Source organism: Globicephala melas, chromosome 14 (assembly GCF_963455315.2).
Source record: "Globicephala melas chromosome 14, mGloMel1.2, whole genome shotgun sequence".
In the NCBI taxonomy this organism is placed as follows: domain Eukaryota; kingdom Metazoa; phylum Chordata; class Mammalia; order Artiodactyla; family Delphinidae; genus Globicephala; species Globicephala melas.
The window spans coordinates 81,547,669-81,559,805 of record NC_083327.1 but is presented as its reverse complement, the minus strand read 5'-3'; the positions used below and the strand labels follow the sequence as shown (position 1 = coordinate 81,559,805).

General features: G+C 51.0%; 1 protein-coding gene across 15 annotated transcripts in view; it reads left to right on the top strand.

Annotated features, from left to right (window-relative positions):
* Positions 1–12,137, top strand: part of AGPAT4 (1-acylglycerol-3-phosphate O-acyltransferase 4) — a 1,427,829-nt gene that overhangs the window by 1,378,401 nt on the left and 37,291 nt on the right. The window contains exon 1 of one of the 15 annotated variants that reach the window (XM_060283378.2): positions 10,108–10,366. The exons of the other annotated variants lie outside the window; for them this stretch is intronic. The gene's annotated coding sequence lies outside the window, so the exon portion shown is untranslated. Of the gene's footprint in view, positions 1–10,107; positions 10,367–12,137 lie in introns of those variants that run through there. 15 annotated transcript variants of the gene reach the window in all.

Here is a 12,137-nt window from a genome sequence, read left to right as displayed (position 1 = left end):
CAGTTCCAGTTTGGCCTCTTCTGGGGCGGCAGTGAGGGGGCTGGGGGATGGTAGGTGGAGAAGGGGTGATGGAAAGAGTAAAGCAGCAGGAAGTTGAGCGACAGTGCAAGGCTGGGCCCTCCCACTGACCCCAATGGCCTGGGTCCTGGGGCTGCACAAACCAGAGAGAAACCTTTCCTCTCTTTGTGACCCTGGGCAAGTTACTAGAACTTTCTGAGCCTCAGTCTCTGCATCAGTATGGAGTAATACTAATCCTACCACGTGACTCTGGGGTCAGATAAATGAGCTGCAGTAGGTGACAGGCTCACTGCCCGCCTCCAGTGTGTGCTCAGTAGATACTGGTTCTCACTTCCGCCCTGGATCCTTGACTCCCCCTCTCCCTTACTTCCACCTCCATCTCACTTATGTCCTTCCACTGTCCCCCCAGCAGTCAGCCTGGGCTGGGTGACCCCACCCTCATTCTCGCTGCCTTGCCAGCGCTCTGGGTGCTGGAGACGTCGCATCAGCCTTGGGCTCGGCCCGCGTTAATTAGCCTTGGTAACGAGACGGGATGGGGATTACCTGGGACAGTTCACAGATGGCAGAGCCCCGAAACGCTTGGCCTTGGTGTTCCCAGGGCTGCCAAGCAATTAGGGTTTAGTGGCTGGTTGTTGTGCCCACTCACTGGCTTCACGACTCGATTAGATACAGCTCAGACAAACCCCAGTAAAATGATTTCCCAGGGACCTTGAAGAATTAGACTGAGATATAATTGAAGCACAGGTTCATCTGAAAATTGCTACGATTCTCAGAAACACGTGCTCTGCATATTCATGAGACCGCAGGACGACAGAAATGTGCCCCCGGCTTCCGGGAATTCCAGGTCGCCGAGTGCAGTGGCCCTGCTCCCCCAAATCTGTGTGACCTTGGGAAAGCCCTGTGGCTTCCATTTTGTCATTTGTCAAACGGGGAGTAAACGCCCACGTCACCAGACGACCGCTCTGGCTGTACGAGGTGGTGCTGGTGAGAGCCCCGTGGGGCTGTGGATGGCTGTTCAACGCTGACCGTTAGCTTCCAGCTTGTTCCTAGAGCCCAGCAGTGCTTGTTGCCATGGTTACTGCTGGGTTGATAAGGACTCCGACTGCCCGATTCATAAAATAAAAATTCAGGACTTCCGGTTCAATTAGAATTTCAGATAAACAACGAATAATTTTCATTGTGAGTTATGTTCCAGACATGGCACAGCTCATACGCTAGTATATCTTTCACCAAATATTGCAGGAGACATACTTATGCTAAAAAATAATTTGAAGTTTATCTGATATTCAGATTTCACTGGGCACGTTGCATTCTATCTGGCAACCTTTAACAGGGACAGAATATTACCTTACTGAAACACGAGAGGTTTCTCGGGAAATAACTGATGTTAGGATAGATCCAGAACTCTCTGGACCCCATTTATTACAAGTCAGGGAAGAATAAACAACCTGCACATTGTCCTCAATAATGAAAAGCTACTCTGGCCAAGAAGTTGGTCCCGTATTGGAAAAGGCCAAAAAGTCTCCACGGCCTCCTAGGCTGAGAGAAGGAAGCGAAGTCTCACGTGGAGAAAAAGTTTTTAAGAAACAATTCCGGCATAGTGTCTCTTTCACACTTCTGGCCCTAAAATTTATTTTGTGAATTGTGTATATTTCAGCATCTCAATTTCTTTTTTTTTTTTTTTTTTTGTGCGGTACGCGGGCCTCTCACTGTTGTGGCCTCTCCCGTTGCAGAGCGCAGGTCCATTTCTTTTTATCCTGTTAAAAAATCACAATATATGTATTTCTCTGAGTAATGAATCTGAATTATGAACAGAAGCCTCACTATATTTCGATGAGGGGAAGGTGAGAGAAGACATTCAGTGGATGAACATTTAGAGTAGGTGTTTATCTTCAGTAGATTTTAAACTCTGCTTAAAGTGTTCCTGAGGAGATTAGTCACTTCTTGCTTTAAAAAAATGGTTTTTAAGTGTTTAAACGGGTCCGAGGACTCTGCCATCCTTCACTGATTCTTGACATGATTGGGACCCTTGTGAAGCGTCTCTTAGCTACAAGTCATGCCATCACCAGCTGTGAAATGACACATATTCGTGGGTATCTGTGCCGGTCCTATTCTGCATTCTGTGGGCAGCACGACAACAAATTGGATGAGACGAAACCCTCCCCGAGGGACTGGTCCATGTGGAAGGAAAACCAACCCAAAGCAAACAGCACTGAACATGTGAGAAAGAACATGAGGTCCAAGGAAGGAAGGTGATTGCCCAGCACCGCTGTCAGCTGTAGTTCTTACGCAGACATTGGTCAAACATTAGTCTCATTAAGTGTTCATAATCATTTTGTGAGTGATATTTTATTATTCCTTTTTTATAGATAAAACGGAAGGCCAGAGAGGTTAAGGAATCGTGCTCATGTCATGGAGCTAGTAAGTGATGGAATGGGAATTCAGATCAGGTCTGTCTGACTTCAAAGTGTCATGGGCACAGTGTCCCTAAGGGGGGATTTAGAAGAAAGACAAATTACTTCTAATGGAGGTTGAGGGGTGGTCAAGAGAAACTCCATGGGCAAGATCTCGTTTGAGCTGAAGCTTGGAAGACAGATAAGGTTTGGAAGTTCTATGGAAAAGAAGGGCCTTTCTGGCCAAGAGAAGGGCTTGGCAAGAGGCCAAGGATAGGTACACAGAGTTCCATCTAGCTAGTTCCGGGAGCAACATGTAGTTCAACTTGACCTTAGCTCAAGTGTGTGGCAGAAAGAGGGTGCGCCAAGCAGCAGGGCCTGGTTAAGGAGTCTCAGTTCCTGTGTGGGTGGTGAGGACTCAGTGAGGGTGCGGGCGGGGTTAAGCTGGCACTGGGCACAGACTGGACGAGAGGAGCAGGTGACACTGGAGGCAGAGAGACCAGATAGAAGGTCATCAAGGGATGATGGAGACAACTGTGAAAATGGAAAAGGGATGATGGCCCTAGACACGGAACAGGTGGGCCTGGTGGACTGACGGACTGGCGTAGTAGGCAGGGGTCACTAGAGGTGTGAGCAGATGGCCTGTGAATTTGCTATAAGTTAAAATTTTGGCAACATACACCATGGCTGTTTGTAGAGGAGCTCCAAGCCGTGCGGGGAGGTGGACAGAGTCCCCCGAAGCTGCTTGTACCCTTAAGAGTACCACATTCCAGAGTCTGGGCCCCAGATTTTTAGGCTGAGACGTTTGCTCTACTATTATTTTAATCAGGTTCTTTTGAACTCATACTAAGCAATCTTATGAAACACGGAGGTGTAAAATTAGAATACAGGTAATAATCTGCTTCTCAGTGGAGAGGAGGAGACGGAGTGAAGGCTTCTGTTTGCTGATCAACACACTCTTGCCCCAAGGGCTGATCTGCATGTGAGCTCGGGTCACATCCAGGACGTGGATGGGTAACTTTGCACTGGGTGGCTGTGCAGTGACCCCACCAGGGACTGGGTGCGCAGTGTGAGAAGCGTGTCGGGCTGGCATTGCTCCTGGCGGGGAGCACAGCCTTTCCTCCTGAAGTACCAGTGTGCCCTCTGGTTGGTTTTTTTCTTTCCACCACGTGCCGATGTCTTGAAATAAAGCTGGTGTCTGAGTCTTGGCCTGGAATCCATGTGTTCTCGTTAAGGTTCCTCTTGCATATCTCTGGTCTGTGCCTTGGTGTTTGTTTTTACAGTTTTACTTTGAGAAAACCATCTTACACATCATTTCCAGGTTCACTGGTGGAGTGTGTGTTCGCCCACACAGCTGTAGTGCACACCCTGGGCTCAGAAGGGTAACTTGCATTCTGTGACGTAGGGCAAGGCCTTCCATCTTCAAGTGGAACATTTGGACCCGAGGCTTCACCAGGTTGTAACATCCTTGCGCACATGGGAAGGGAAACACCGCAGAATACGCCCACGGCCTTCACGCTTCTTGGCTTCGAGAGGTCTTTCTTTCCTTAAAACAACTTAGCAAGTAATCCTGGGTGGACCACTCTGACTGGGACCTTAGGGGGAGGGAGCTTCCAGAAGCTTCTGGGAATTTGAATGACCCCACATTTCAGTCACAACTCAAGAGTGTGAACAAGTCCTGAGGCCTATACCCGCCCTCGCTAAGTAGGAGGCACCGATGAGACCAGAAGGAAGGACCCTGCAGAACTTGGGGTCTGGGCCGCTTTCCAAAGGAGGGCATTTGACGTGTGTCTTGAGGGGCACTGGGATTTGGACCAGGGCAACAGGAGCAGTGTCGGTGTGTGAAGGGTTGGAGGGAGCAGAGGGGTAGGGGTCCCTTGAGTGTCTGCTCTCAGCCAGATCCTTTGCAATGTGTTGAAAAATTCCCCTTTACCATGGACGTTGCTGACGTCAGGTCCTGTAGGAGCCTGGCAGCTTACACGCGCGCCATCTCTCCCCTGTGATGCTGAGACCTGGCAGAGAAAGCGGTAAGTACCGGCTCATTTGACTAAGGTCAGAGACATCGCCCAAAGGCAGTAACTTAAAGAGCAGAGTCACCGCCGGGCACTGACACAGGAGCCTCAGCACAGCCCGCGCGGTGGGCACTGGCTCCACCTCAGCCATCAGGATGCTGAGGCGGGGCGGGGGGGTGCTGCAATTCCTCAGCGTCACTCTGAGAAGGGCTGGACTCAGGGGTCCAAGCCCTGCGGCCTGAGTCCTCTGTGGCCTGGACTTTACCTGGTGACCGCGGGGACAGTGGAACACTGCCAGCTTCCAAGAATTTCTTACTTCTCCACGTGGCGAGCAGAGAAGTGAACACCTTCGCACTCTGGGGACTTTAGACCTTTTAACTGCTTAATAGAGTGGCAGTGAGGTGCAAGGCATTTTACACATGGGTATGTTCTTAGGGTTTCCGTCTGTGTCTCTCCCACGGTTGCCCCTAGAGACGTGGCAGCGAGTGGTTGAGGCAGGACTGACATGTCTGGGGGCCGCCTTTGACCCTGGACTCACTCTTCTGAGTAAAGAGGGAACTTGCCTCCTTTCACTTTCCTTTTACGAAACATTTAAATACATGTAAGAGTAAAGACAATAGCAGAAGGATTCCCCATATTCACAGCACTTGGATTTAAATATTGTAAATACTTTGTTATACTGAATTCTTATTCATTGATCAATTGCTGAAAATTTATAAAGCGAATCCCAGATATTTGATGTCATGAATGACCACCCCAAATTATCATGAGGTGTGTTTTATAGAGAATGAGGGCTTGTTTTTAAGATTAAAAACAAGCACATTGTTATCACAACTGTCGAAGTTAGTCATTTTTTTTAGTTATCATGTAATACTGTCTATATTCAGATTTCTCCATTTGTTTCCAAACTTTTTTTTTTTTTTTTTTAAACATTTGGAGTGTTAAGTTCAGCTTTCAGTAGGGTCCATACATTGCATTTGGTTGTTTCGTCTTTTAAGTCTTTCTTAGCTTAGAACGCCCCTAACCTGTGGAGTGTCCCACCTTCTGGGTGTGTGTGAGTGCTCACTGGAGTGGAGTTTACCCTGGTCCTCCCTCCCTGGATGATAAACTAGGAGTTAGACATAAATGCTGGGTGGGTCCAGGTTCAGATGGGTCCACAAGAACAATCTATGCACTGCTGCTTTCCCTCATGGTGGGTAGTGTGCCCTGGACGGGAAAGGCGGTGGGGAAGTGGATTCTAGATCTGGGTGCTGACGGTGCTTTCTACTCCCAAGCTTCGGGTGCCTCTAGGCATGGCGACGCCGGATTTCTCGCCTTGCCGAGGGCTGGACGGGGTGGGAGCCTGACCAGTAACTCTCACCGGTGACGAGTGAGTGGGAAGGTGTTGTGAGGAGAATGATTGGCCGGGTCTGGGAGAGAAATAGAAGTGGCCACAGAGAAGGGGAGTGGACAGGGAAGGAACGGTCAAAGGCTGGGGCAGAGCGAGGCCAGGGCAGGGCAGAACCGGTCCCCGTACACCTCCTCTGAGCCAGGATGCTGGCCCCGCACTAGGCTCACATGTCCCAACCCAAGCCCAGTTCCTCTGCCACCTGGCCCTCCCTCCCAGTGCATCCCAGCTCTCTCAACAGCAGGTGCATCCCCAGCCGTTCAGTGCAAACATCTTAGAATCACCCCTCAACCTTCCCTTCTACCACATTCAGCCCGACAGCCAGCCCTGTGCTCCCCACCTTCAGCATCACCCTGAACCTGACCCCTCTTCCACACGACCACCACCACCGAGCCCAGGTCCCCCCTCTCCTGGCTGATTGCAGCAGCCCGCTCCCTGTGGCCAGCCTCCACCCGAGCCTGCTGACGTCAGTCTCTACGCAGCAGCCGAAGCCACCCTCTCAGTGGGTCCCCAGCTCTCAGCACTGGAAACACACCCGTGAACAAAACGAGTCCCGTATCTGGGAAAGGCTCCCTTCTAGCAGGTCACATTTCAATTAGATCACGGCAGCTTCATGCTAAACTTCAGAGACTTCTGGGAGACATCCTCTGGGCCATGTGTGAAAGATCAGCCCTCCCCCCAGACCCTGTCCCCCAGCCCTTCCCCTTCCTGCTGCCCTCACAGCACTTGTAGCCGTCCAGCTACCACGTTATGTACATCTATGTGCTGTTTGCTTCTTCACTGCCTGTCTCCCCTGCTAGAGTGTGCTTGTTCACTGCCACGTCCAGGCCCCTGCACTGGTGCTGGGCATCTGGTGGACTCTGCCTCGATATATTTTTTTTAATGTTTTTTATTGTGGTAAAAGTCACAATATAAAACACACTACTTTAACCGTATTTAACTGTACAGTTCAGTGGCACTAAGTACATTCACGTTGTTGTGCAACTCTCACCGTCGTCCATCTCCCCAATTTTTCACCTTCCTCAACTGAACTCTGTCCCCATGAAACACTAACTCCCCATTCTCCCTCCCCAACGCCCCCCTACCCTCCAGCCCCTGCCATCTACCAACATACTGCCTCGATATTTGATTACTGGGTGAACAAGGAGGGACTGGAAATCGGGTGGCACAGGCGTCAGGGCTCAGTGATTTCTGAGCTGCTCTCTTGGAAGGGAATTGTGAGAAGCCAGAGTATCGGGGCACCAGAGTGGGGGGGTGGAGGTGGGGTTCTAGACCCTTCCTTTCCCTGTCCTCCCACCTCAGGGTTTTGATTGAGGGTGGGAAGCAGAGGGCTTCAACCTGGCTTTTATAAGCGTCACTCAGGACAGTCGTACTTTTTGATGTTTTGCCTGGTCCTGAAAGTGAGACCCAGTAATTGGCAGCCGAGTATTGGCTCCACTTAGTGGAAAAAGCTGCTTTTCTGCTCCTAATGTTACCACTCCCTGTGCATAATGTAAACGCCTGTAGCATTCATACCGGCGGCTCTCGGTCCAGTTCTGTCTCAGCGCCAGTTACCCGGTTCCTGTCTCCTTCACTGCAGGGTGTACGTCGGGATAGGAGCAGGCAAGTGTTTTCACGGCCCCTCATCACCCTGACCTGCCGTCTCAAGGCTCAGAGAGAAAGGTTACAGCGTGGCAGCGTTAACTCTTTAAGACTTGAGCTCCAAGAACACAGCAAGCAGGTCAAGTCCATTCCCTCCGTGCCCTGCCAAGGGCAAAGCCTGCCTAGAAACAGGCGCTTCCGCTGGGCTGGGAGGACGTGATGGAGATGCTGCAGGGTTCAGAGGAGTTGGCTTCTTGCGTGGCCAGCTTGTAGCAGGTCCGTCTCTCTCAGAGGTCCTGCAGGGCTTCCCAAACTTCCCTGCGTTCTCTGAGAGGCCCTGCAGGGCCTCCCAAACTTCCCTGCGTTCTAAGGAGCCTTTTTAGGCATTGTTTTTCTAATCATCCTATGAAATGTTAATAGCCCTATAGATACACTGTGCATCTGTTTATAGGCTTCTCGCCTCAGCGTCATTCAATGACCTGGGCACCTGAGTGGGAAAAGCAGCTGCTTGGGTGCCTGGGATGTGGACTGAAATGTTGCAGGTACAGCTGGGTCCCTAGTTCAGTGTCATGGAAAGGAAGTACTGAAATCTGGTTGTGGCCAAAAGGTATATGCTGGGGAATTAACTAGAAATAATGCAGAACAAAATACAGGTAAGTGCCCAACTGCGTGGAGCACAGATAGAGGCAGGAAGTTAGGAAGCCCTGTGTCTGGGTGGCCTGGGACCTGCGGTTTCGTGGAAATATGGGCATGTGTTGAGCCTGGAAGGATGGGTAAGGCGAGGTAGGGAAAACAGGCATGAGGAAAAGAGAGGAAGTGATGAGCATGGTCCACGGGGTATAGCTAGGCAGGGAGGAACGACTTCACCCGTGTTTGGAGCCGGTTATGGGGCTGTGAGTCGGTTGGTAAGGCTGGGAGTCTCCACAATAGACCTGCTAGGCAGACGGGGACCGGTTGGCAGCTGGTCTCGCATCAGAAGTCCCGGATTCTGTATCGAGCACCATAGTGTGAAAGTGCGTTTGCTCATTGAACTCCATCCTCTTTTCAGGGTCTCCGTGGGCTCCCTCGGGGCTGGCGAGGTCAGAGCTGGCCCCAAACCTCCCTGTTGACTCGGCTCCACTAACCGTTCAAGTTCATGTTTTTATCCCCACTTTTGAACATGGCCCAGAGAGTGCAGAGACCAAGGCCAGGGCAGGGCGTGTTCCTCCCCGGGGGTGTAGGAGGGGGCGGTCTCACGTCAAACCCCAGAAACTTTCTTCGATTTTGCATTTTGGAAGCTTTTGAGGTAGAGAGGTTTCATGTTTAACCTAAATTATTATCAGCTAAATTATTATCAAAACTATTATGAGTACATAATTATAGATACTTAGCTTATAGATTACATATAATTATGCATGTGATTATGTAATTATTAAAGTTAGATCAAGTTGATTATAAAAATACCATTTTCCTTGGTCACATGTCGCCCGCATCTGCAACGCGGGGAATTCTGGCTGTTTGAACAGCGAACTCCGATCATCAGTCTGGATTCCGAGGCCTTTTCTGCAGGAACTTTGCCCCCTTCTGTTATTAGAATTCTCAGCACTTCTTCCAGAAAGGGCTGGAGAGAGGAGAGGAATGTCATTCGTGGCAGGTGCGAGCAGGAAGCGGGGGGAGAGGTTTGGTGGAGGAGGAGGGGCCCTCAGCCCTCCACCCACGTGGGCTGCAGAGGATTCGGCGGTGGGCTTGGAGGATCGTTGGGTTTCCAGGGCGCGTGTCGACCCCTGGGACCCAGCACAGAAGGAGCCGGGTCTCACAGCTGCTCAGCATCTGGACTGCAGTGAAAGGAGGGACGTCAGAGCTGAGGACAGGGACATCTGGGGGTGACAGCAGGGCCGCCCAGAAGTCGGCACCCGCCCGTGTGCTGCTCGTTCTTTCCTGGCTGTACTCTCTGTCCCTTCATTATTTCTTCTGTCGTTATTGCTGTACTATCCTTGGTGGTCATGGTATTGAGGGGAAGAAAAGCACTGGTTCTAGGGCGGGCAAGCGTTACATGCTTTAATCACTTTAGCAGATTGAACCTTCACAGCAGCCTTTGATTTGGGCATCTTCCTCTCCCAGAGAAGGGCTGCCCAAGGTCAAGGGTGTGACCCTTGTACTCTGAACATCCTCTGATCTCTTCCCTCCCTAAATGCTCTTTCTGTCCCCTCCGCCATATAATCATGGCTTTTGGTGTCCTCGTGGACCCTCTGAATCCCCCTGTCTGGGTTTAGGGCCCAGCACTCCCACCTCCTAGCGGTGGGAGCTGGACCGGCTCCCTGGCCTCAGTGTTTCCATGCCGTCAGCTGTGAAATGGGGACAGTGATGTGTGAGCTGACTCAGCGAATGTTAGTTGTTACCATTTCCTCCTTCTTTACAAATATGAACCAGGTGCCTCTCCCCTCTCCCCCCACTTTCCCTTTTGTCCATCTACTTCTTTTTTCCTATCTGTAATCGAGCTGCACAGCGCAATAGCAAATCGAACAAAAACAAACCTGTCCTTCGGACCGTGTGCTCTTACAGCCCCCTGGGTTTGGTCCTTCCATCAGCCCCTGAAATTGGAGGCAGCAGATTGGGATTTTACAGTCACTTCCTGTGCTTCACAACCCTCCCTGGCCATTACCTCGCCGGCCCCACCTGTCTCCAAGTGGAGTTTGCCAAACAGGCGTCAGTAACTGGCCAGAGCCAGGCATGGCCCCAGATCGCAGGGTCCAGAGGTGGCCGAGCTTCGGGAAGACGCCTGCGCCTGCGCTGGGCTCCCGCCAGCGCCTCCGGCCACCCTGCCCTCGGGGAGTAGCAAAAATAAAGACTGCAAAATCTAGCAAACTGAACATCTTTAAATGGGACAAGAGGCTTCAAAATTGCTGCGTTATACGGAAGAAACCTTGGCCGCAGATCTCGTCTGTAACGAGTGTTTGACAGCCACCGGGGCCCTGCTGGCTCTGCCCACACCTCTGGTGAGAATGGGGTGAGCAGGGTGTCCCCTCTCTCCTACAAGGCCCAGGGATTAATGGACAGGTTGAGATCGCGGTGGGCGGGAGGACCGTGATGATATGAGGCGTCAGCTCCTACCAGGGCCTCGGGAGGGGAGGGCAGGGGAGGGACGAGGGAGGCGCTCCTTTCGGTGATGAGGCGATGCGACCCTGGGGCCCAGAGGTCCTCCCTCTTGAACTAGGATTTCACTTCTGTGTGCAGCAGCCCCTCCCTTTCCCTCCTGTATCCCCTGCCTCTGCTCTAGCTTCTGCTTTGAACAAATACTGACATTTCCATTTAGAGCTTTTTGGAAGGCAATTTAGAAATATATGTAAAATTTTAAAGTATGCATACTCTTATTATGCATACCATATTTTTATGGTTTTTATGGAATTATGCATACCATAATTCTACTTTTTGGTATACCTATATTGGAGAAATACTTTCACAATTTTTTTTAAACATTCATTTTCAAGGATGTTTACCACAGTATTTGTAACGATAAAAAACAAGGGGAAGAAGTGCTAATCGATGGCAGAATGGCTGAATAAATCATACTATAACTGTAGCAGGACCTGCCACGCAGCTAGTTACCCCTCATGACATTGCCATTCTGACTATTTTTGACCTAGAAAATGGCGGTTTCGTAGAGTGAGAGATATCCCTGTGCCTCTATTTCTTCATCTTTAAAATGGGGACAATCATCGTGCCTCTCACAGGGCTAATGTGAGGATTTACTGCCATACCGTGTGGCCAAGGCTGTGGCCCACGGCCAGAGCCCGGTAACTATTTGCTGATACTTCTGTGTATCTGTGTTAACATGGAGAGAGCCCAAAATACACCATTTGGAGAAAATAGCTATACGTATATGTTTTCAAATATCGATGAAGTATGAACCCATTCATGGGGGGAAAACGTGTGTGTGTGTGTGTGTGTGTGTGTGTGTGTGTGTGTGTGAGAACTCCGACGAACAGGACGAGAAAGCCACTCGAGAAAGCCACTCTCCAAGCCGTTCCTAATGGCTAACCCTGCAGAAGGGAGCTGGGATTGGGGGAGGGTGGGGCACGGGCAGAGGACGTGCCCCGCAGAGTTCACCCAGAGGAGCAGAGCTGCTGGCAGACGCACACACCTGTAAAGGGAGCGGCCCTTCGTCGTGTGTGGGGCCGTTTTGGCTGGCCCGGGAGGGCTCTCGTCTCTGCAGCTCTTGCTGGAGCTTGAAGTGCCAGCGAGAGTCGTCAGGAAGGGGTGATGGATGAAAATGGATGGATGATTAAGAGGTCAGGACCCCCAAAAGGAGTATCCGCAGCCCCGTGAGGACACACCGAAACCTCTGTGGGTTCCTGCTGCACCTGGCGTGGGTGACGTGGGTGACCTGGGTGGCCTGGGGTCCTGCAGCAGCCGGGCCCTCCCAGGAGCAGACACAGCCAGGCCCAGGACTCAGAGGGGCTGGAGGGGCTGGAGCTGTTGCAGGTCTAGCTTCTGCTTCATACCGAGGAGGTGAATCAGCACGTCAGCCGCGATGCGTGTGACCTGCAAAACCCGTCAGACCTCCCAAGAGTGTCCCTTGTGGTCCCTTAACTGGAAACAAACAAGAAAGAGGATTCTGCCGGGCACGCCGCAGGGCCATCGAGGGGAATTACACGTTTTCCTCTAAATACTTCTGGATTAATTGAACTGTTTTACATTGTGACTATAAATGTAAATACTGCTTGTGAATTAAAAAAAAAAGAAACCTTGGTGAAAAAAAAGGGGGAA